The sequence below is a fragment of the Pleurodeles waltl genome, chromosome 7 (assembly GCF_031143425.1).
Source record: "Pleurodeles waltl isolate 20211129_DDA chromosome 7, aPleWal1.hap1.20221129, whole genome shotgun sequence".
NCBI lineage: Eukaryota > Metazoa > Chordata > Amphibia > Caudata > Salamandridae > Pleurodeles > Pleurodeles waltl.
Genome location: NC_090446.1, coordinates 1,027,899,682 through 1,027,924,163, shown reverse-complemented (window position 1 = coordinate 1,027,924,163; position 24,482 = coordinate 1,027,899,682).

Genomic DNA, 24,482 nt, shown 5'->3' with positions numbered 1-24,482 from the left:
CAAGAGAATATCATCAGCGTATAAGGATATCTGGGCTTCTCCCCAGGGCCCCTCAGGTATCCCCCATACCAGGGGATCATGGGGTACCCATGTGGCCAGCGGTTCCAGTGCCAGGGCAAACAACCATGGCGACAGGGGGCAACCCTGCCTAGTTCCTCTATGAAGCGTAAATAGGCGGGACAGTACCCCATTCACCCAGACCCGCGCCCAAGGGACAGTGTAGAGCAGCCGGACTCAATCACGGAATCTGTGTCCAAACCCCAACCTGGTTTGGACAGCATGAGTATAAGACCATTCAATGCTATCAAAAGCCATCCTGGTGTCCAGCAAGAGCACCGCTGCCTCCTCTGCCCCCTGGACCCCTGTAGTGCTCAGGATATCATATAGGTGCCTCAGATTCAACCTAGTGTTTTTATGTGGCATAAAACCTGTTTGATCCTTATGTATTAGTTTAGTCAGGTGGGGTCGCAGCCTGTTGACCAGGATCTTTGCTAACATCTTGACTTCTGGGTTCAAAAGGGAGATGGGACGGTAAGGATGTTAGGGGCTTGCCCTCTTTATGTAGGACCACAATGGTGGTGAATCTCTGGTCCTCTGGAAGTACTCCCTCCGCCCTAGCTGCCTAAAACATTTCCAGCACATGGGGAGCCACAATATCTCTCATGCCTTTAAAGAGCTCCACAGGGAGTCCACTAGGGCCTACTGCCTTCTCTGATGCTATCTCCCCCAAGGCTTGTTGCACTTTTTCCACTGTTAGTTCCTGTTCTAACAGATTCCTATTGGACCCTGACAACTCCTCCATCGGGAGATGTTGCAATAGTTCCTCACAGTCCTCTCAAGTAGCGGTCGTCTGGGAAGAGTATATATGTTCATAATAGGTGGCAAAGCACTCTACTATGTCTTCACTCTTGGAGCACCTTATTCCCCCTTCATCACAGATTTCCGCAACCCAGTTCCTGCTGCTATCCCTTTTTTCTAGCCACCCCAATAGCTTAATCGCTTTGTCTCCTACTTCATAGATCGGACTCTGTGTAGCATGTTCATGGGCCTGTGCCGCATTTGTCCCCAAGTCTTGCATTTCTTTTTGTTGAAGGCGGAGCCTGTGACACATGTGTGGGTTAACTACCCCTCCCTCAAGTGTCGCCCCTTCTAGTTCGGAAACCTCCCCTTCCAGAGCCACATACTTACTATGTCGCTCCTTTTTGTGGCCCCCTACCAATGTCTGGGCATGCCCCCTGAGTACCGTCTTGAATGCCTTCCAGAGTGTACTAGCCGAGTGTACTGCCTCACAGTTTTCAGAGCAATATGTCTTTGCCCCTTCCCATATCTGGTCAGAGAACCCTTCCTCTCTTAACCACCACGGGTTGAGTCTGGGCAACTGTGTCGAGTCCCACGAGGCTCCCTTAGCATGGCCTCCACCAGAGAATGATTGGAAATTCCCCTTGTCAGAAGTGTCGTGCCGTGGAAGCTACCCACACAGGAGTGGTGTGTGAATAAATAATCGAGGTGTGAGAAGCTTTGGTGACATGCAGACAAGTAGATATATTGCTTTGCACCTGGGTTATGGACTCTCCACAGATCTGTTAGACCCATTGAGTCTGTAAAGGAGTTCAGTAAGGTCTCTCCCCCCCCCCCAGCCCTTCCATCTGAGTTGACCGGTCCAGCGTCAGGTCTATAGTATCATTCATGTCCCCCCCTAAAATTAAAGTTCCTGGGGGAGCAGCAGTGCCCCAAAGGCCGGAAAAGTATCTGAGTGCAGCAGAGGGGGAATGTATACAGAGCACAAGTTGATGGCCTACCCGTGGCAAGTTCCAGATCAGTCCACAAACCTGCCCAGTGGGTCGGTCCATATGGGTCCGGGAATAAACGGCACTGCCTTCCTCAATAGGATTCCTACGCCTCTCGAAGCAAATGTGAAGTAGGAGTGTGCCAACATGTAGTACCCCAGTCTGTCCATGGCCTTATGGTGATTTCCCTTCAAATAGGTTTCTTGCATGAAAACTACATCTGGTGTATGTCTCTTGATGTACTGTAGGACTAGAGTGCGTTTAATTTTATTGCTGAGGCCATTTACGTTCCACGTCATGACCTTTAATGGCAACGCCTTAGTGATCATCATGGCGGATCCAGTGTCTTCACGATTCATTATCATTGGTCCCTGTAGACTGATCTCCCTGCCAAACCTAACTGCCAAGGATTTCACTTTTCTCCTGAGTACCAGTTCTCTGATCTCTTTGTAGATAAACATTAACAATTGCGAAATAACTAACCCCCCCAGTTCCCAAACTAGATCCTCCCCTCCCTGCTAACCTGCATATTAGGCTCAAAACTGCCCACCCCCCCAACTTGCAGAGCACCTGTTGCCCCAACTGTAACATGAAATGTGTTAAGGGTTGGCTGGTCCTGCTCAGACATGCCAAACAGTGGCCGGATACATCTTCTCCTGTCGGTTTAATCAGTCAGTTTACTTTGCAACATCCTGCCCGCTGTCACTCAGTATCTTAGCCTGGTGGTCCGTCCCTCTCCGTTTCCCCTGGATCACCATGGTCTTGGGGTGGTCCGGGAGAGCCAGCTTGTTGTTGAGTTCTCGTGGGCTCTCCTTTCACTTTCTCCCGGAATCGCCGGTCTCTCTGACGCCCTCATTCGATCCACTCCCACGCGTCTGCTGGCGAGGTAAAATACCAGGATTTGCCCTCCGCTAGCACCAGGAGCCTTGCCGGAAAGAGCATCATATACATAAGTTCCTTGGCGTGCAGCACTTTTTTAACTTTGTCAAAGCAGCAGTACTGTTTCTGTACTTGAAGTGTGTAGTCCGGGAAGAACGTAATAATCGCATTTTCGTAGTGCAGGTCCCCGTGGGTGCGAGCCACCTGTAGAATGGCATCCTGAGCACAGTGGTTGAAAATTCTTGCAATGATTGTTCTTGGAGGCGGCCCCGGCGACCGATGCGCCATCTCCACCGAGAAGAAGTTCGACAGTCTATTAGGGCAGATGGTTTTTAATATAAGATCTTTCAAAAAGAGGTCACCCTTGCTCCCTCTGCACCTTCCGATATTCCGACTACCCTGATATTGTTCCTTCTTGCGCGGCCTTCCTGGTCATCCAGCCTGGCCGCCATAGTTGCATGTTATGCAGTGAGGGTTAGCACTTGTTTTTCTAAGCTCTTGGAGGTTGAGCTAAGTGTCTGTATGTCGGATTCCGCGGTGGACATCTTGTCTGCATCTTCTGTAGATCCGCACGCAGCAGGGAGACGTCTGCCGTCACTGTGTCCAACTTAGGCTCCAGGACGGACTTGAGATCTGAGATTGCTGCCATTATAGCTTCCAGCGAAGGTTCAGATGCAGCAAGTCCGGCTAAGTCTTGCCCCAACGGGGTCGGGGCGTGCCTGGCTATTGCATAGTTATCCATTTTGTTTGATTGCTGGTGGCTGTGGGTTTTGGGCTTCACCATGACCTATGGCAATGCGGGCCTCCGTCTCGCCTCTCTGTGTTGAACATTTGCCTCCGTTTGCCTCCTACGTCATTCCGACTCTCATGAGTCTCCTTGCTTATTCTCCTATTTTGAAGTTTCTCTGCTGTGGAGGCCGCAGTCGATCGTGCACTCCCCTACAGGCCCTTTCGTTACAGACTGTTCTTTCCCGGGCGGCCCGGACGTAGGACTTCTAGACTCCCTCACTGCACCAATCATCCACTGTCAATAGTGCCCGTCCGAGGTGCCCAGACGAGGGGGCGCGAGCACATCACCTCCCTCCGTCCCGCTCGGTGCTTGTTCTCCTTTCCGCTCACCCTCGATGGTCGCCTCGCTCACCGCTCTTTCACAGCAGCCAAGGCGTTGCGCTCGTCGTGCAGGCCTCTTCAAGTCCTCTACTCCTCTCAGACCGCAACATGCTTGCTGCCTCCCCCGGGGGTCTAGCCGAGCCACTTCTATGTCTCATTTGCTAGCCCTTGGACTCTCCATTTCTTGCTGCTGGCTTCCCTCTCCCGGGGTCCGGACACCCAGCAGTCCCCCTTACCCTGCCACCAGGGCACGGGGCGAGCCCCCACCGTGGGCCTCTCGCTGTCGCCCCTGGTCCGAGGATCAGCGCCTGCTCTGCCAGCGGCACAGGCTCCCACTCCACTTCGCTCCCGGGGCACGACGCACCTCCTCTCTCAGTGGGGCCTCCCAGGCTGTTTTCGAGGCCCCATGGGGTCACACACAGCAGTCGTGCGTTCAGCATTTCGAGCCCTTTGTCATAGGGCAGGATGTCGCCAGATTATATCCGGATTATAGGAGTTTTAAACTGCGGAGCCATGGAGCTCGCTTAAATGACGACCATCTTCGCATGTGCCAAGCCACGTCCCTGATGTACTCCAAATTAAAGCATGTAAATCGGTTTATATGATCCCAAACGATATTGGTCACTCTGGATTTCATTTGGAACTAGGTCTACAAAGCTAAATCCAAGCTAGGAAGCTGGCGTTTCCTGAATGTATGCATTCTCTATCTTTATCTGACTCAGGCTCTTTGGCTAATATTTGGCAGGAAATTACACTCTCGACTTATGCTGGTACTTGGAGATAGTATTTATCCAATTGCCTCCAGAATCTTGAGCTACAGTCTGAGTTTAAGGAAATGACTAAAGCATTGTTAAAGGTTTTTTTGAACCGGAGAACAAAAGTACTTTCGTTTATAGCTGACAAGGATTCTCTGGCAGCAAAGAAGCATGCCTTGTCAGTTATAGATACATTTGATAAATTGGAAATTCAGCCTTACATATCTATATATTTCCCCTCACCCATGAGAGATACCTTCTTTAAATAACATCTTGACAGATATCCAACAACGATGGCACACCTAATTGGATTAAAAAAGGCCATCTAAATTGCTGCAGACTTTGTGGTTACACTGAAGAAACTTAGGGCCAGATGTAGCAAAAGACAATTTTGCGAGTTGCAAATTGCGAGTCATACCGACTCGCAATTTGCAACTCGCAAAATTGTATGCAGAAAGGTGTCTCAGACACCTTCTGCGACTTGCTGTGGGGTCGCAAAGACCCACCTCATGAATATTAATGAGGTGGGTCGCAAATTGCGACCCCATAGCGAGTCCCTGCACTCACAGGGATGGTGGCCTGATGGAGCCAGCAGACCTCCATGTCTGTGACTGCTTTTTTAATAAAGCAGTTTTTTTTTTTTTTTGAATTGCAGCCCGTTTTCCTTAAAGGAAAACGAGTTGCAATTCAAAAAAATTATGAAACCATTTGGTTTCATTTTTTCAGAGTAGGCAGTGGACTACTGCCTGCTCTAAAAAAATATTTTCAGCGACATTTACAAAGGGGAAGGGGTCCCATGGGGACCCCTTCCCGTTTGCGAATGAGTTACCACCCACTTCAAGTGGGTGTCAACTGCGAATTGCTTTGCGACCGCTTTCGCGGTCACAAAGCAATTCTGCATCGTGGTGCGAGTCGCAAATAGGAAGGGAACAACCCTTCCTATTTGCGAGTCGGATTCACATTTTGTGAGTCGGTACTGACTCGCAAAATGTGAATCAGCATCGCGATGGCCGTTTTGCATGTCGCAAACTGCGTTTTTCGCAGTTTGCGACATGCAAACCGGTTCCTACATCTGGCCCTTAGTCTGTGCCTGCCCTTATCTCCTTGATGGGCGTCGTATTCTTTTAAGGCCACTGTTTATAAAGGCAGGGGTGAGAACATGTTGCAAGATTTGAACCTCCGTTTATTGGGCAAATCAATTCCAACGATCTACGGTTTGTTAAGTTTCTGGCCTTGTCTGTAAAAATGTTTAAAACCTTATCTTAAATTATTTGTATTGCTTCACTTCTTTCTTTGTCTTAAGATGCTGCACTTTAATCACTATGATTCCATTAAGTCTCCTTTTTCCATATTGATACTTAATGGTTTGACAAATAATTATTTAAAATGAACTGCTACTGAATTGGTGGTGGGTTAAACCTTACAAATGCACCTGTCTTGGACTACCATAAATATTAAAACTCTGTGAACTATATTGTCGCCCAATATCTATGGCTATACCTGTGCACAAATCACGGCACCTGCCACCACAGGGGCAATCCTGAAAGGATTACATGCAAAAAGATATGGATAGTGCACCACTGCGCAAAGTCAGTAAAGTCCAGTAGCACAACGTTGTCCTTTAAAAATTAACCTCCACTTGTAATTTAGAGGTTTTTTTCTCAGAATGTTTGATCATGATGCGCATCATCGTAAACGAGGCACTCTGAAAATTATCTTACCACTCGGTCAAGGATTCCCCATCCAGATCCTCGAATGTTGGAAAGATAAGAATTCTTAGGCCTCTTGGAATTCTTTTATTTTCAATATATTTTTGTAGTGTGATGCCGTCCCACCATCTGGACATCTCCTGTTTCTTCAACTCTCTAATTTCAGAAATTTGGATTTTAAACCTTCTTGACCTTTAGTAATACTATCACTTCCGTTCTGTACAGTTTAATTACAAAAAAGGTCCCTTGCCATTTCTTCACATTTGTCCTTGAATCGAGGCATTTTAGTGAAAACACAAGGAAAAATATTTCACTTATAAGTGGTAGGACAGTGCAAAGCAAGAAAAAAACCCTCTAAATAAACTGCTACTGAATTGGTGGCGGGTTAAACCTTACAAATGCACCTGTCTCGGACTACCATAAATATTAAAACTCTGTGAAATATATTGTCGCCCAATATCTATGGCTATACCTGTGCACAAATCACGGCACCTGCCACCACAGGGGCAATCCTGAAAGGATTACATGCAAAAAGATATGGATAGTGCACCACTGCGCAAAGTCAGTAAAGTCCAGTAGCACAACGTTGTCCTTTAAAAATCTTCATTTTTTATTATAGATTTTTCTTGAACAAACGAGCAATCATCCTTTAATCTACATAGTTCTAAAGATTTTTATAATATCGCCATCATTCTGTAATTTTTAACAATATATTTATTGAAAAGAAAAAATAATAATAATACATTTTTTATATATAGAGAAATAAATATGATATCAAACACATCATACCTTATATTTGCATGGTCTTTAAATTGATTGTCTTTCCATATTATTGGAATTAAATGTCCAACCTATTATTACTAAAATGGATGACAACACTATGTAATATCCCATGGATTGAGAAACGAGTAACAACCAAAATTATCGACTTCCCACACATAAATGTAATATTAAATTTTTTTTCAAAAGATGGAGAATTTAAAAAGAGGTCAACAAACTCTATAAACAAATAGCCCTACATAAATGGCCAAAAATGCCACAATAAAAGACCACCAAAAGAGCCCATAATATCATTTAAAAAACAAAAACGATAAATTGCACTCTAAAGATAATAACCAAAGCTTTTAAGAATAAATATATAAATATAGCTATTTACAAAAAACCACAGCTCATAAACCATAACCGCACAAACCTACAAGTGCTTAGACAAAAACATATATTTATAAATTCTAACACCACACATGTACTAATATGCTATTAATTTGTGTTATTACTACAAAACAATCCCAATGGGAGAGGAAATTAATAGGCATACTACAAAACAGCGTTCCATAGGATGACATTTACAAAGAAAAGGCATTTGCGGTATATTTAAATTTAAATGCCTAGTCATCGATAATACTGCCTGAAAGGTCCGTGAAGCATGTGAAATTGCAATCAATTAGTAACCGCTTACCCTATAACACAAGGGATCAGCCATGTCCGTCCCGGTCGGCAAAGAAAGTAAACTGAGCCCAGCTTGACATCCGCTTTTAAACCCTGGGCAATCTAGATAAGGAGATTATTTGACACAGGTGGCATACCCATTGCTATGGCGACCGTTCTGGAATAAGAATAGTCGGCATCTTAGGTAAACAGATCGGCCATTTTTGAATGGTGTCATCCATTCTATGAACAGATGTATAGGATCCATCTAGCATTATACGGACTTAACAGGAGTTTTGATAAAGCCCTAAAAAGTAAAAAGAAACTGATACTCTATACTAAACAGGACCCAAGATGCATATAAGTTGCTATAGTGACTATTATACGATAAAATTACTCTTCATATCGCATAAATACGTCAGCCATTTTGAACTGGTGTCAACTATACTGAGAACCAACAGAGCCTAACAGATTCTTATAATAAAGCCCTAAAGAATAAAGCTTACAGACTATGCCATGTTATATTAACATGACATAGGAAGAGCCACGAGAAAACTGATCGTTTTAAAATGGGATGTCAGCCATCTTAGAAGGATGTAATCAATAACGTAGATGGTGGCAAAACAAGGAGGAATATAGATAAGACATTGTTGGGGCTTGAAAATGATTTTAATAAAGCCCTACAAGATAAGAAGAGAAAGATAATCTGTGATGAATAACACACAGGAAACATACCCGTCGCTATAGCGACCATAGTACCATTGAAATATTCGCCATAATGGTTAAAGGCGTCGGCCATTTTGAACTGGTGGCCTTAAAGGCCATAGCTCCAAGAACTGAATATGCCCCAAACATGGAAAAATCGAATCCAGCCTCCTCCAAAATCCATCAAACACAACTTGCCAGAGTTGCCACAGGGACTGGTCCAAAGGGTTTTTGTAAAGAAATGAGCAATTGCCCATGTGTATCTCTTCGAAGCACCCGAGTACTCTCTTCATAAGACTTCAAATATTTGACAATACATAATTTCTGGTGGTGAGGAAAATCTGGACAAGAAACACATCTAGAAGCTGTTTTAGTACGATTTGAGATAGTAAATGAAACTCCCAAAGGAGTAAATACTCTACTTGCTAAATCCAATGCACAAACATCTGATACTCATCGACATGACAGAAGTCAAAGCAAAACAGTTAATTTTGCTGAGAACTGCTTACGTGAGAGAACTTCATTACTACGGCCAAGCTCTCAAAAACCGTAACACTATATCCACATCCCATAATGATGAGTATCTGGGTTGAAATTTAACCATTCTAATACCACGCAAAAGTTTACATACTAACGGGTGTTCGCCTACAGGCTTCCCCTCTAGATGAGGATGACCCGCTGAAATTGCTGATCTAAAATTGTAAGCCAATCCTTGTGAGGCTAGATCAGAAAGAAAATTAACGATCATACTAATATTTGTCCCCAAGGGATCAATACATTGTTCACTACATCAACCAACCCATCTTCTCCATGAAGATATGTTTTGTGAGTGGAAGGGGCCCAAGTCTGGGATAGGAAAAACAAAGCTCTGTCCTAAACTCCAGGCACTTGCCATCGTCTCCGGAAATTCTCCACGCCATGAGTGATAACTGTCCCAGTACCATCAGAGGATGCGGAGGTCCCACTGGGTCAAGCAATAGACTCGGATCCTTGGGAATCGCAATCTGATGTGCACACGACATTGACATCACAACTTGAAACCATGGTTGGGCTTTCCAAATTTGCGTCACCAAAATCAATTCAGTCTTCTGCTTCCTCGCCTGAGAGAGTACTCTCTAAATCATGGAAAAAGAAGGAAATGCATAAAGAATCCCCTTCTCCCATGATTGCAGAAATGCATCCGTTCCCAACGCCAGAGGATCTGGTCTCCAACTGGAGAAATAAGTCAGTTGAGCATTGAGTCTGGAGGCAACTGATCGACAAAAAGCCCTTCAGCCTCATAGGCTCGCATCATTCTCTATAATCATCTCTGGGACTGATGCAAAGATGGCTCTGCTGTTCCATGTGTGCCAGCCACCAAGCGATCTCCGCTCTGGCTTCCTCCGACAGTCCAATCTGTTCTGAATAGGATAAACCCTTGTGAAGATGCATGATCTTCAGTCGTTGTAAGGCTCGGTAATGAAGAAGCCCTGGAAAAATCAATTGCATAGATGAAGCCAACAGACCCACCAAGCATGCAGGGGTCTTCAACGATATAGTAGGCGAGGCAAGGGCTCTCCTCTACTCTTTCTTATGGCACTCCTCTTCTTAAGAATTCTATGACTCTGGATGGGGTCAATACTGATTTGTCTGAGTTGATAAGAAATCCTAGATCCTGGAGCAGATGGACTGTCCAAGAGAGATGTAACAAGACTGATACCTCTGTTTGAGCCATGATCAGAATGTCGTCTAGGTATATAATGAGGCGAATGCCCCTTTCTCTGAGGAACTGTACCACTGGTCGTAAGTGCTTGGTGAGACACCAAGGAGCGGAAGATAGACCGAAACAGTAAATTCTTACCATTGATCTCGCCAATGGAATTGGAGATATCGACAATGAGAATCAAATACAGGTACCGTAAGATATGCGTCTTTGAGATCTATCCGTACTAGATAGTCGCCTTCTTGAAGAAGATGTCTTAAGAGATGGATACCCTCCATCTTGAAGTGATGGTACATCACCCAGGAGATGAAATCCCTTAGATTGAGTACAGGACGTGAACCGCCGCCTTTTTTCTGCACTAGGAAAATAGAACTGACAAACCTGGATGGGTGTGAATTCGATCTGATGATGGCTCTCTTTTGTAGAAGGGCTACTACCTCTCTGTCCATGAAAGAACTCTCTATCTAGGAAAAATGAATGGGACGAGGAAGGGAGTACTGCTGGGGGGAGGTGTAAAACTCTAGCTTGTACCCCTGCACAGTCTGTAGAAACCAAGGGTCTTGCAAAATGCGCTCCCAAGACATAATATGTTCCTTCAATCTCCCCCCCAGAAAAACATCTGAGAATGGAATAATTCTCGCCTGCAGCTGTCCCTTCGGAGGAGTTGAAACCACCTCGGTTGCTCCATACTCTAGTAGGGTAGAACCCTGATCTGTAGCAGGAAGTTTGGCCTTGCTGATTGTATCCTTCAGAGCTCTGGTAGAATCCGCGGCCTGGCGCTTGTCCCCTGTAGCATCCAGTCCTGGCAAAAAGGCCCCTGCTGAACATCTTCTTCATCAAAGATTGGGCTTTATCCAGCACAGAGAAAGTAGCAACATACTTTCCCAAGTCCTTGACGAATTTGTCACCAAAGAGCAAACCATTAGCCAATGAACCTGCCTCATTAGGGGCCAATTCCACCAACTTAGGGTCAATTCTCATCAAAACCGAACATCTGCACTCAGTAGACATAGCAATATTTGCATTGCCCAACAAACAGATGGCCGTGGCACCCATTCTAACATAATTTGTGAATCCAGAGGTGCATTAGATTCTTTAGCCTGGACCACCAGCTCTAAAATCTTTGTGAGTGGGCCAGATATATCTAAAAGTTTATCTTGACAGCCTTTCCATTCTTGGTCTAAGCCCTTCTTCGGGTCCTTAGAAAACCTCTTGATGAAAGTTGCCATATTTGGATCGAGATCAGGCATGTCCGCCACGTGGCCCACCAACGAGGGTCGAGGGCATTCAGGTCACAAAGTATTGCGCATGTCATGGTCAAATCCCTTCCTAAGGCGGTCTTGTACATAATGCACTACCTCTGCACATGGGATCCACTCAGTGGATTGTGGATGGATTATGTTTTCCGGATCAAACAATAAAGTGCGGGGAACCAGGTCACTCTCCTGTGTGTTGTGAGACTTAGGGGCATATTTATACTCCGTTTGCAATGAATGTGCATCAAAAAGTTTAACGCACATTCAGCGCAAAATGTGCACCATATTTATACTGTGACGCCTGACCCCGCGGACGTCAAAATTCCTCCGTGTGCGTCATTTTTTGGATGCGGGAAACTGCCTTGCATTAATGACATGCAAGGTAGGCGTTCCCGCCCAAAAAATGACTTTAAGGCCTGTGCGCCTTATTTATACTCCGCGTCATTTTGACGCACAGGAGGAGGCGGGCCTTAAAAAACGGCGCCCAGCCTGATGTGTGCCGTTTTTTAACACCTGGGTGAGGGCAGGCATTAAGGGACCTGTGGGCTTACTTCCATGGTCTCTGACCATCGAAGCAGTCCAGAGGTGCTCTTCCCTGCCCCCAGGGACACCCCCTGCCACCCTCGCCCACCCCTGGAGGACACCCATGGATGGGGGGACCCATCCAAGGTAAGTACAGGTAAGTTCAGGTAAGAATTACTTTTTTTTTAAAGTGGCATGGGGGGCCTAATTTGGTCCCCCCTATATGCCACTGTGCCCAATGGCCATGCCCAGGGTCAGAAGTCCCCTGGGCATGGCCATTGGGCAAGGGGGCATGACTCCTGTCTTTGCTAAGACACAAGTCATTTCAATGAGGGTTGTGCACCAATAAATGGCGCAAGTCCGGTTTGAGCCATGATTTTTTACTCAAAGCTGACTTGCACCATTTTTTGACGCACAACCCCCATTTTCCCCTACGCCGGCCCTGCCTGGTTTGAGTCATTTTTTTTTTTACTCTGACCAGCCCGCAGCGCCGGCTAACGTCAATCCTTAAATATGGCATCCACATGGGGCGTAGGAATGGCGTTAGCCGGTGGTACATTTTTGGGCGCAAACCAGCGCTGGTTTGCGTCAAAAAGTCTAAATATGGGCCTTACTTTTGCATTTACCAGACGCCTTAGGCTTGTCATGTTCCTGGTCAGAACCTGAGGATTGGGAGACTGATGAAGGAATCCCTTCCGTCCAAATAGAGGATTCCATACCGGTCTCCGGGACCTCTAATGCTGGAAAGGGACCATATTCATGGCCCTTTATCACGGACACTGCCATTTGCACCAGGATTTCGATTTCCACAGATGAGGCTGGACCCTTTGAGTCTCGTCGGGCAAAGCCCACATTGAAATTCTGGTCATGGTTAGAGCCAGATTCAGGAATAGAGCGCCTTCTCTATTCACATTGGCCAAATCTAGCAAGTAGCTGAGTAAAGGGTTTCAGAGCATTTATAAGAGCCTGATTTACTGAGTCCTGGACATGATATCCCAGGGCTTCCACCAATCTCTCCTACATATGATGCTTTTCAGCTGCTTCAGGAAGTCCTGGCAGTAGTCATCCTTCTCGGCGTAGTACGCCATAGTATTTATGAGGATGAATGAAGGAGTTCACAAATGGGGGGGAAGGCCCCAGCAGGACAAAACTCACTAGTGAGTTAAACAAATATATATATATAAATATATATATTTATTGATAGCAGGAAAAAAAGTGGAGGGAGCTCTTGCTGAAAAAACGCCAAAGGCAAAGCCTAAAAATGGTTATCTGCCCATCGGGCTTTCGAGGGGCCTAATAAATCACTTCACTTCAAGCACATGAGCGTGCAGCGTTCTCCCCGATCTCTCAGCCGCCTACGAAGGAGAGCAGAGAGAGCGCAAGCGTGCAGTGGAAATAGAAAGAGGACTAGTCCTCTTTAATGACAGTAAGCATTTCAAACGGGCGAAGCCCCTTGTACATAAGCGCGCCCTGAACAGTGACAGCACTTCAGTTAGCAGACCATAAATGGACGTCACTTAAAGCCCAAATGCACGAAGCGATTGAGTCTGAAGCAATCGGACGTACGGAGAGCCGTGAATAGTCCTGGGGCACCACGACACATCTTAGAGCCCCGCTACTGCTCCACACTGCTATTTATAAGTATATTTTGAAATAATACCGTTTGCTATATGAATTAGAAATTTAAAGGAACACTTATCTGTTGTCTGCAAGCAGCAAAGAAAGAGGAGGGACTGTGTTGGCAGAGACATATATACAGGGGGCAGACCTGTGATTGGTGGAGATTATGGACTATTGGGGTTCCTGGGAAAAATAGTTTTTTGTTGTTAAGTGTTTTAATTGGCTGCTGTTAACGTGCAGTAAAGAGAGAGAGAAGCATATTCGGAAGGGTCCGGTCCTGACATAGAATTCCGTCTGCATAGTATTATTATTTTATTATTCAGTTTTAACACTGCAATTCTAAGAAATAAAACCAAAAAGTCTGAAATGAAAACATGTTTTCTCTCCCTGGGCGTGCCTTTCTGGAATTTTGAAAGAACTGGAGAAGGCTGCACTATTCTGTCAACAAACAGCAGCAGGTGGTTCGGTTTATAATGCCTTTGAACTCTCTCCCTGTACAGCTGTGATGGGTTTGTTTAACAATACTCGTTTTCCGCCCAATGAATAAAAGAATGCTTCGTGACGGGAAATGTTTCTTCAGGAAGGAAGAATGCAATAGAGTGTCATTGTGTGAGTGGTTATGACATTGTAAATGAATTCGCAGTTTCAGTGTTACATTGAAATATTAGAAATTATTCAGTTTTTATGGTGCTGGTATGTGTCACTCACGTATACATATGTAAACACCAGCTCTATTGCTACCACCAATAATCTCTCTAAAATGTGTGCAAAGTTTCTGGTATGTACCCTCTATGTGTTTAACTACCTATGTATATTCTGCCACAGTCAGTATATGTGGTCAGCTTGTTTTCTTTTAAGAATTGCAAACCAAGTTGAGCGAAGTTTGTGCTACAGCATACAATAATCAAATGAACTAAATAAAAAAGATAGGTTACGTGGCGCAAAGACTCTCAGTTTCACTCAGTGCATCTTGGGTTATTTCAAAGATGGCCTTTTGAGCACTGTGCTAGATTATTTCATTTGCGTAGGAAAAATGGATATAAAATACTGTTTACATATCAAAAAAAAATCTTTATATTAAGCCACCCAACATAACGAAATTAAAACAAGATCGCACACTGAAAAAAAAAACTTAAGCTAAAATACACTTTTTGGATACTGCCGTGTTTTTTAAGACAACACAAATACGTGTATCTTATGTTTGGATGAACTGTGAGCCTTCAGCTGGCAAGGACTAGAAAACTGCTCCTATTCCCTCGAGCGAAAGACAGGTTCAGAAGGGCTTACTCTGAGGCACATGTGCGAGTAACAGAGGGGTAGAAAGAATCCGCATAGCTCGCCATCCCTAGTTAGAGCTATTCCTGTTTTAAACTCCTAACAGGGCTTTTCTTGCCACATAAACTGAAAAGTAAGCGAGCCCACGGCCCCAATGAAGTGTGACGGGCACACAAAAGGAAACAGAAGTTCGCTTGCAGTGAAACATATGGGCAAAAGTGCAATTATCCATGTAACCGGTAAAAAGTGAAATTAGCCATGGTATAGGGTTGATGTCATGCAAAGCACACGACTACCTCCCAGCAAGATCATGCTGCCTGCGAAATAAAAATAAAAAGTAGTCCAGAAACCATGCGGAAAACATGAAGCCTCGTATGTTTTCAGTAGTTGGTCGGTGTGCTCAAGGAGGACTAAACACCAGAGAAGGCATGACGTATGCATGCGTTTCACTAATGAAATTAGGCAAATTGTAAAAGGCAATCCCACGAACCAACCAAACTGATGGGCATGACATGGGTGTGGTTACAAGCCGGTGGAGAGATAACAACAGGGACAGAACGCTTTGCACGCTCAACCCTAAAAATAACCAAAACCACTTTTAGAAAACACGTAAGCGATTGAAATCACATCCAAATTCACAAGCGTTGGAGTAACATTTAGCTCCTCTGGAAAATTCTCCTCTATTATGAAATGCTTTCAAGAAACCATTAAGGTAAAACTACAATGTCTGAACCAGACCGACAAAACTCTAGATGGTTATTCGGTACAGCTAGTAATCCTATTGTTTAGCATCTTGCATTGCCACCACAAATGAAAAAACACACCTAGATATGTGTAACGCCATACTCGAGCATCAAAAATATTAAAGGGTGGTTGGTGGCTGTGTTCAGAGCATTAGCCAGCTCCTTGTATTAGACTACCAATATACTTTGTGAATGAGATACACCTGCCCGCTGTGTCAGAATCAATAAGTGGTGGTTAGGGGGTAGTGTATAGGTGTAGAGAGGCAGAGGGTGGCCGTGGTGTGGAGGGGTGGGGCATAAAGAGATATCAAAGAGCAAAGTGCCATCACAGATGAACCTTTGGTGTGTTTTCACTGATGTGGGATGATTTCATTGCTATGAACAACCAAAAAAAGAACCCTACGGCTGCAATGCCCAGGCGTGAGGAGGGGCCATTTCACACTAAAAGGAGGAAGCGTGAATGTAGTGTAGTGTGATGGGCAACAAAAATATTCTCTTAGTCTTCTTCTTTTCCATTCCTCCTGGACCCCCAGTTTACCCTCTCTTGTGGCTTTTCTCTCACCCGTCGCCCAACCTTCCTCACAAGCCCTCGGCACCCATCTTTTCTTCACCGGCCCTCTCATCTCACCCCTCCTCGTTCCACCCTTTCCTTCTTGGCAAATAATTTTCATCCAAATCTTGACTCAAGTCTTGCTGACCTGTTCCACCACTCTCCTGCTGGGCCCACTTTTCCAATGTACCTTGCTGTGGTTGAGCAGTGCACAATGCCAGCAACAATGTAAACATGGAGCATTTTGGTACTAACTGACTTGTACAATTTCTGTCTAACTCTGAATACTCCTGCAGTTTCCATCGATTTGGAAATCTGAGCTAAACAAAGCTGAGTCAGATATGGGAGGACGAAATACACAAAATAAAAAAATAAAAAAAGCAACTAAAAACACCTCAATAAAAATGTTGCGGCTGCTATATGTAAACATAAAATGCAGCTTGCGACGCTGCAACACGTAAAGGAGCTGGAATGACTCATATGCTCCACGGAAACCTGCTTGAACAGGGAAAAGGTGTTGCTCAAGGGCTAGAGCTGCAGACTTTGGACCTGAGGACCCAGGTTTGAGTCATGGCATCAGCTCAACATCACTAAATCTCCTGGTGCCTACAAAAAAAAATTATATGTCTTTATGGAATGTAGATGGTACTCATGTAAAGCCTCAAAACTATTAATTAAATAACCAATCAGGCCTCCTCCCTCCCACCACCAGGGACCACACACTCATGCAGAGAGCCCACGAAGAGCAAATGTAGCGTGAATGAGAGGCACAAAAGAAAAGAAATGTTTGCTCACAGGAAAACATATTGGCAATCATGTAGTAATCCATGTAACAGGGTCAGTCCTCAAGACGGTAACAAAGCCAGCCCAAGGTGGAACAAATCTAATGCCCTTACCAATGGCATCAAAGGATTTTTGAAAGGCAAGCACACAAACTAATGAAATTGATGGGCGAGGTTAAAAACGCACAGAGACAACACGTCGCTGCTATGCTTGACCTAAGAAGGACTAAAATGTCCAGATATCCCACCAAGTACGCAACAGTATATTTTTACAATTCTGAGACCTCCAAATGTAAACAAATGTGAGGCTTGCCTCTCTGGCAGTGATGAGATCTCACATGATATCCAGAATAAGTCTACTTAACATACTTACAAAAAACTGAACAAAGTTATAACAACCCAGTTAGCAACAATGATGCAAGGCAAAGTCAAATCCTACAGAATACTAGATTGGAATTACATTATAGCACAATATCATATCAGAAGAATTCCGAGCAGAGACAACTAGTTAATGCATATATGGTCAGAGATCACAAGTTGGAGATTAAAACAGGACAGAATAGACATACATAAAAAGTAGAGCAAAACCACATTTATCAAGAATTTGATTTTGGGTCTGATTTAACTGCAGTAACGGCCCAGTTGTCGGTCTTCTGTCTGAAAACCCGTCCCTCACCATGATGGTCCGCCCGCCCTATTTACATGTTAACGGTAGCATAGGTGAAAGACCGCTGATGGCCTGCCGTCACTGCCAAGAAACTACACCCATGTCGATGTCGCCATAGGCTAAATAGGCTGGCGGAGGGACTCCAGACCCTTTTGCTGCTGAGTTAATCACAACATGCATTCCCGCCGAAGCAACTGTGGTGGCTAAACCTCCACACCTGAGTTGGCAGATTGGGAGGGATAAAAGGACGGAATTTACCTTTTTTCCACTTTTCCCATTTCCTGCCACCATGAACGTGGTCATACTAGTCCTGCAGTTGTTGCTGCTGCTCCTGGACCAAGAGGAAAATCAACTCTGTTGTTGTCGGAACAGAAGGTAAGTCACTGTTTTACCTGTCATCTTTTGAACTGTTGCTGTACAGTAGTAGTAGACTCGAGTTTGTTTAAGAAAGGTTTGCAAGCAACAGTACAATGAGTTGCAATTCATATGTCTGTAATGTCGTACTTGAAAAATGTCTACACCCTGAGAAATGAGTTGCATCCACCAATCTTTTACTAACTGCCTTAATGGCAATGGACACCTATAACAAAAGACACAGTAATCCCAAATAAAAATATGCCCATACAGGTGTGTGCTATAATGTCCGTTAAACTACCATATCATATACATTAACAATATACCCAATAGGAATTACTCAAATCCATGATACTTTAGCAATTGCATTACAAATTGCAACAGGTGGGTGTACACAGAATGTACAACCAATCTTACCTCTAAATTGCAAACATGTCAGAGATGTATGGAGGTCACAAGTCTCACTGGTGTGTGCAATTTATGACAAACATGAGATGCAACTTAACTGTAAAGTGTTATATTCCCTGTGCAATGCATTTGTGCATATTATTGACACATCATGTCAAAATAGATACACTTCCATTCTCCAGCCCCAATAATAGAAACACATATAATTTTGATGGAAGTGTCCAGAAAGATGATAAATGCTTGCATCAAAATTAATATGTCCATCACAAATGTACAACACTAATGTATGCATTTAAAAAATAACTGAAATAGACAACCTGTGCTTGTCACTGTCACAAATGAGAGAGTAAGTGCATGACACACACATTACAAGAAATAACATAATTAACAAACTATTAGCAACAATCCAAAAATAAGGGCAGGGCAAAGGTATTCTCAAAATAAAAAATATTTTATGTAAATGAGGTAACTCTCTCATGAGCAAAATAACATAATTGAAAGAAAATAATAAGCACTAGGCTATTACTTGAGCGTATGAGTTGCATGCCCACAACTTGCCTCCTAATGTAACTCCCCCAAAAAAAACCTCCTCTGGAAGGGACATCTATGGGGCAGAGAGCAAGCACCTCAATGATCTTACTGGGGGGTGGAGGAGGGTTTGGGCGGAGTGGATTAGGATTTAAAAGGGGTGGGTTGCAGTATGGAAGGGGTATGAAGACATTTGGGTGGGTTGGTCTGAGGTTTGGAAGGGGCGGTCTTGAATGAGAAAGGGATCAGGGACAGACAAACATAAGGTCTTACTTTGGGAAAGAGGTAGGTTGACTGGAAGGAGTTGGGGTTGGGAGGTAGAAGGAATGTCAGTGGCTGTTGTTCATATGTCTGTTGATGGTGGCTGTGGCTGAGGTTCTGGTGTATGTGATGTATGTTTTGTTTGTATTTTTACTGGCTGTCTGTTATGTGGGTGAGTGTTGGTGTTTGTGTTCAGTATGTGTGTAAAGATGTGTGTGTTGTGGAGGAGGTGTGTGTGGGTGTGGGGTCTGTGAGTGTGCTGGTACATGTGTGTGTCGTGGTGGGTGTGGTGACTGAGGGTGTGCTGGTGGTGTGTGTGGGTGTTTGTTAGTGGTGGGTGCTGTTTCTGCGGGTGTGCTCGTGATGAGTGGAGATGTCTGTGTCGTGGTGGGTGTGGTGTCTTCAGGTGTGCTGGTGGTGAGTTTGGGTGTTTGTGTTGTGGTGGGTGTGGTGTCTGTGGGTATGCTTGTTGTGATGTGTGTGGGGTCTGCATGTGTGTGTCTGTGGTTCTTGTTGTGTCAGTATGAGGATGTGCTGCTTTGTGGGGGTTGGCATTGGTGGATGTAAAAGTGTGTGTGTGCTCTGGACAGGGCTGGTAAGAGAGGTTTGGGATGGGGAAGGGATGAGAGTTGAGGCATGAGGTTGGGGTTGGTGGGAAGCTGTGATCACTGAGGAGGCCAGCCCTTGGAATGACTGCTGTAGGCCATACAGAGCACTGTGAATGCCATTTAGGTGAGCAAGCGTCTGGGTATTCTGACCAGCAAACCCTTGGATTGCATTTAATAGTGCGGTCTGGCCTACAGCTAGAATCCTCAAAAGATCACCAGCCTCCTGACTGAGCGCAGCCTGGGAAATCTGAGCACGGGGAGAGGTACCTGCAGCAAAAGTGACACCACACCTTTTAGGGGAGAAGCTATGGCCAACTAGGGGGAGGGAAGCAAGAGGGAGGGCGAAGATTGGAACGTAGGGTGGCAGATGACAATGCAGATGGAGTAGTCGCACTAGGGTCCGCCACCACTAGGGACTGCTCATCTGTGGAGGCTTCCAAAGAATATGATGAACCACTCGTGGGCTTCGCACCAGTCCGCTCACCCTTATTGGCACTGTGTCCCTCGGTGTCAGTGGTGTCTGAACCAGGGCAACAGAGCCCAGCTCCTTCTCCACTGTTGTGGCCACTGTCACCTTCGCCTTGCCCATATGATGCTGTAAAAACAGATACAACAGTTTGAAGGTAAAGGTATCTGTATAAATGGATTTAACATGAACTTTGCTCTGAAATATTTGTGAAGTCTACAGATTGCACAAGTTTCAAAACACTCAAACTTCGCTTATTTATCATCAGTATCTCATGCATGTGGGAAGAATTTCCCAAACCATCCGCCCACAGTCAAGAAATTCCCCATGTAAGCTCCCATACAATGAATGCCTTTTGTCCCTTGTTTTATTTTGCTGCATGACAAATGGTTTTGACTGCATTAGTAAACACATAGGCCTGGATTAATTCCTAAACCACTGCAGTACAGAGCAAAACCTTTTCTACATGTCCAAAAGAGACATGTTTTCGGCTGGATATTGACTCATCCAGATGGGATACACCTACATCTATGTAATGGAACCTTTAATCTGCAATTGTCATTTCAAGTATCACTTTGCTCACCATCATAGCTTTCCCATCTGGACATAACAAAGGACACTAATATGCCATTTGGGCTACATGTAACTCTGTCACCAATGTGTACACATTCCTGTCAGTTTCAATCAATAAATTCTGGCATGAAAAGTCATGTTGGTTTATACAGACTGGCTCACACACACAGTTGGGAAATGTAGGAGGCTGGCCTGGCTTATAGTGGGTACCTGATGGTACTTACACTTTGTGCCAGGACCAGTTATCCCTTATTAGTAGATTAGTAGTGTTCGAGCCGCTTAGGCTGATAGAGATAGCTATAGCAGAGCAGCTTAGGCTGAACTAGGAGATATGCAAAGCTCCTAATATACCACTTATATCATATAGGTACTATATCACAAGAAACACAATTCTCAGAGTTACTGAAAATAAAGGTACTTTATTTTAGTGACAATGTGCCAAAAATATCTCAGAGGATATACTCCCTTAGGAGTAAGTAAAATACACAAAATATATACACAAACCAAAATCAGGTAAGTAAAACAGTCAGAAAGTAGTGCAAACACTGTAGAATAAAATAGGATGCAATAGGCCTAGGGGCAACACAAGCCATATACTAAGAAAGTGGAATGCGAACACGAATGGACCTCTAGGCTAGTGTAGTGTGTAGAGGGTTGCTGAGAGTGTAAGAAAACACTAAGAGTGTCCAAGATGCACCACCCCAAGACCCTGAAAAGTAGGAGTAAAGTACTACTATTTCCCCAGAAACACACTAAACTAGTGATAAAGGATTCTGCAAAGACCACAACAGACTACAAAGCACTGAAGACTGATTCCTGGACCTGAGGACCTGCAAAAGAAGGGGACCAAGTCCAAGAGTTGTGAAAGTGTCCGGGGGGGCAGGAGCCCACTAAACCCCAGATGAAGGTGCAAAATGGCTGCCTCTGGATGGAAGAAGCTGAAGATTCTGCAACAACAAAAGGTGCTAGGAACTTCTCCTTTGTGCAGAAGATGTCCCACGGAGTGCTGGAGGATGCAGAGTTGTTTCTTTGGAGAAAGACCACAAACAAGCCTTGCTAGCTGCAAAGGTTGCAGTGGAAGAAAAAGGGTGCTGCCCAGGCCCAGGAAGGACCAGGATGTCGCCACTTGAGAGAAGAGACAGAGGGGGCCCTCAGCAACACAGAGAGCCCACACACAAGAAGGCAGCACCCGCAGAAGTCCTTGAACATGGGTTCAAGAAGACTGAACTCAGCAGTCATCTCAACACTATAAAAGAGGGTCCCACAAAGCCGGAGGTCAACTCAGGAAGTTGAGCAATGCAGGACGGAGTGCTGGGGGCCTGGGCTTAGTTGTGCACAAAGGATTCCTTGCAAAAATAAACAGAAGCCCTGGCAACTACAGTTCACACTGTGCACAGGAGTACTGTTTGGAGAGAGGAGGCAAGGACTTAGCTCCTCCAAATTTGGACAGTTGGACCACTGGACAGTCTGGGTTACTTGAGTCTACTACCTGTGTTCCAGGGGCCACGCTCGTCAGGATGAGAGGGGTCCCAGAGTACCAGTGACCCTGAAGTTTGGTGCCTGCTGGAGCAGGGGGAGGATTCCGTCAACCCACAGGAGATTTCTTCGTGGCTTCCAGTGCAGGATGAAGGCAGGCAGCCCCCAAAGCATGCACCACCAGGAAACAGTCGAGAAAGCCGGCAGGATTAGGCGCTACAATGTCGCTGGTAGTCTTTTGCTACTTTATTGAAGTTATGCAGGCGTCCTGGAGCAGTCAGCGGTCGATCCTTGGCAGAAGTCAAAGAGATAAGTGCAGAGGAACTCTGATGAATTCTTGCACGTCGTTATCTAAGGAAAAGCCCACAGGGGAACCCCTAAATAGCCCCCAAAGGAGGATTGGCCACCTAGTGAGGCAAGTACCTATCAGGAGGGGTCTTTGACGTCACCTGCTGGCACTGGCCACTCAGAGGCCTCCAGAGTGCCCTCACACCTCTGGATTCAAGATGGCAGAGGTCTGGGACACACTGGAGGATGTCTGGCACCACCCCTGGGGTGGTGATGGACAGGGGAGTGGTCACTCCCCTTTCCTTTGTCCAGTTTCACGCCAGAGCAGGGACTGGGGGTTCCCTGAACTGGTGTAGACTGGCTTATGCAAGGAGGGCACAATCTGTCGCCCTTCAAAGCATTTCCAGAGGCTGTGAGAGGCTACCCCTCCCTAGCCTTTAACACCTATTTCCAAAGATAGAGGGTGTAACACCCTCTCTCAGAGGAAATCCTTTGTTCTGCCTTTGTGGGACTGGGCTGCCCAGACCCCAGGAGGGCATAACCCTGTCTGTGGGCTGGCAGCAGCGGTAGCCGCATAGAAAACCCCAGAGAGCTGGTTTGGCAGTACCTGGGGTCCATAGTGGAGCCCCGGGGATGCATGGGATTGGCACCCCAATACCATATTTGGCATGGGGGGACAATACCATGATCTTAGACATGTTACAAGGACATATTCCAAGTTACCATTGTGAAGCTACATATAGGTATTGACCTATATGTAGTGCACGCATGTAATGGTGTCCCCGCACTCACAAAGTCCGGGTCCGGGGAAATTGCCCTGAACTATGTGGGGGCACCTTTGCTAGTGAAAGGGTGCCCTCATACTTAGGGGGTCATTACAACATTGGCGGTAAAAGACGCTTACCGCCGTGCAGAAGACCGACAACATACCGCTGCGACAGCGGAATCCCGCCACAGCTATTATGACCCACATCTCGGAATCCGCTGAAATTCAGACACCCACACAAGTCCGCCACAACAAAGGTCAGTGTTAAACTGGCGAAAACAAAACCTACACCTCCACGCCAACAGAAACACGCCCATGCTATTACGACCCACGAATCCACGCGGCGGTCTTTCAGCCACGATATTCCATTGGCGGTACACACCGCTGCTCTCAAAATACACATACATCTCCAAAACACCGCCACATTGGACAATTCAAAATACACACACCTGACACACATACAAACACCACTCCCACACACCGAACACAATATAAAACACACACCTACATCACCCACAAACCCCTATGACCAAAAAATAGAGACGAAGGCCAGAGAGAGAGCACAGAATAGACAACCCCACCACACAGAGGCACACAACACCCTCACCCACACAACATCCACGCACAAAACACCACACACCACTACACATCACCACACTCATCAACACATACACCACCCCACACATCCCCTACACCACCCCATGTCACGCCAAAGACACCCCTGGTTTCCGAGGAGGAGCTCAGGGTCATGGTTGAGGAAATCCTACGGGTAGAGCCACAGCTATTTGGCTCACAGGTGCAGCACACATCCATAGCCAGGAAGATGGAGCTATGGCGCAGAATCGTCGACAGGGTCAACGCTGTGGGACAGCATCCAAGAAATCGGGAGGACATCAGGAAGAGGTGGAATGACCTACGGGGGAAGGTGAGTTCAGCGGTCTCCAGGCACAACATCGCGGTTCAGCGGACTGGCGGCGGACCCCCACCTCCTCCCCCACAACTAACAACATGGGAGGAGCAAGTCTTGACCATCATGCATCCAGAGGGCCTCGGAGGAGTCGGTGGGGGAATGGACACTGGTAAGTCAAATCTTAACTATCATATCCCCCACCCTACCTGCATGCCATCACACACCCCCACCCTCACCCCCTCCCCTATCACTCCAAATCCTCACTAATGTACTAATAACACAAACCACCCATCCTTACACCAAGCCCTGCATGACATAACAAAGCATGGACACCCATCACCAAAGCATGCTCACTGC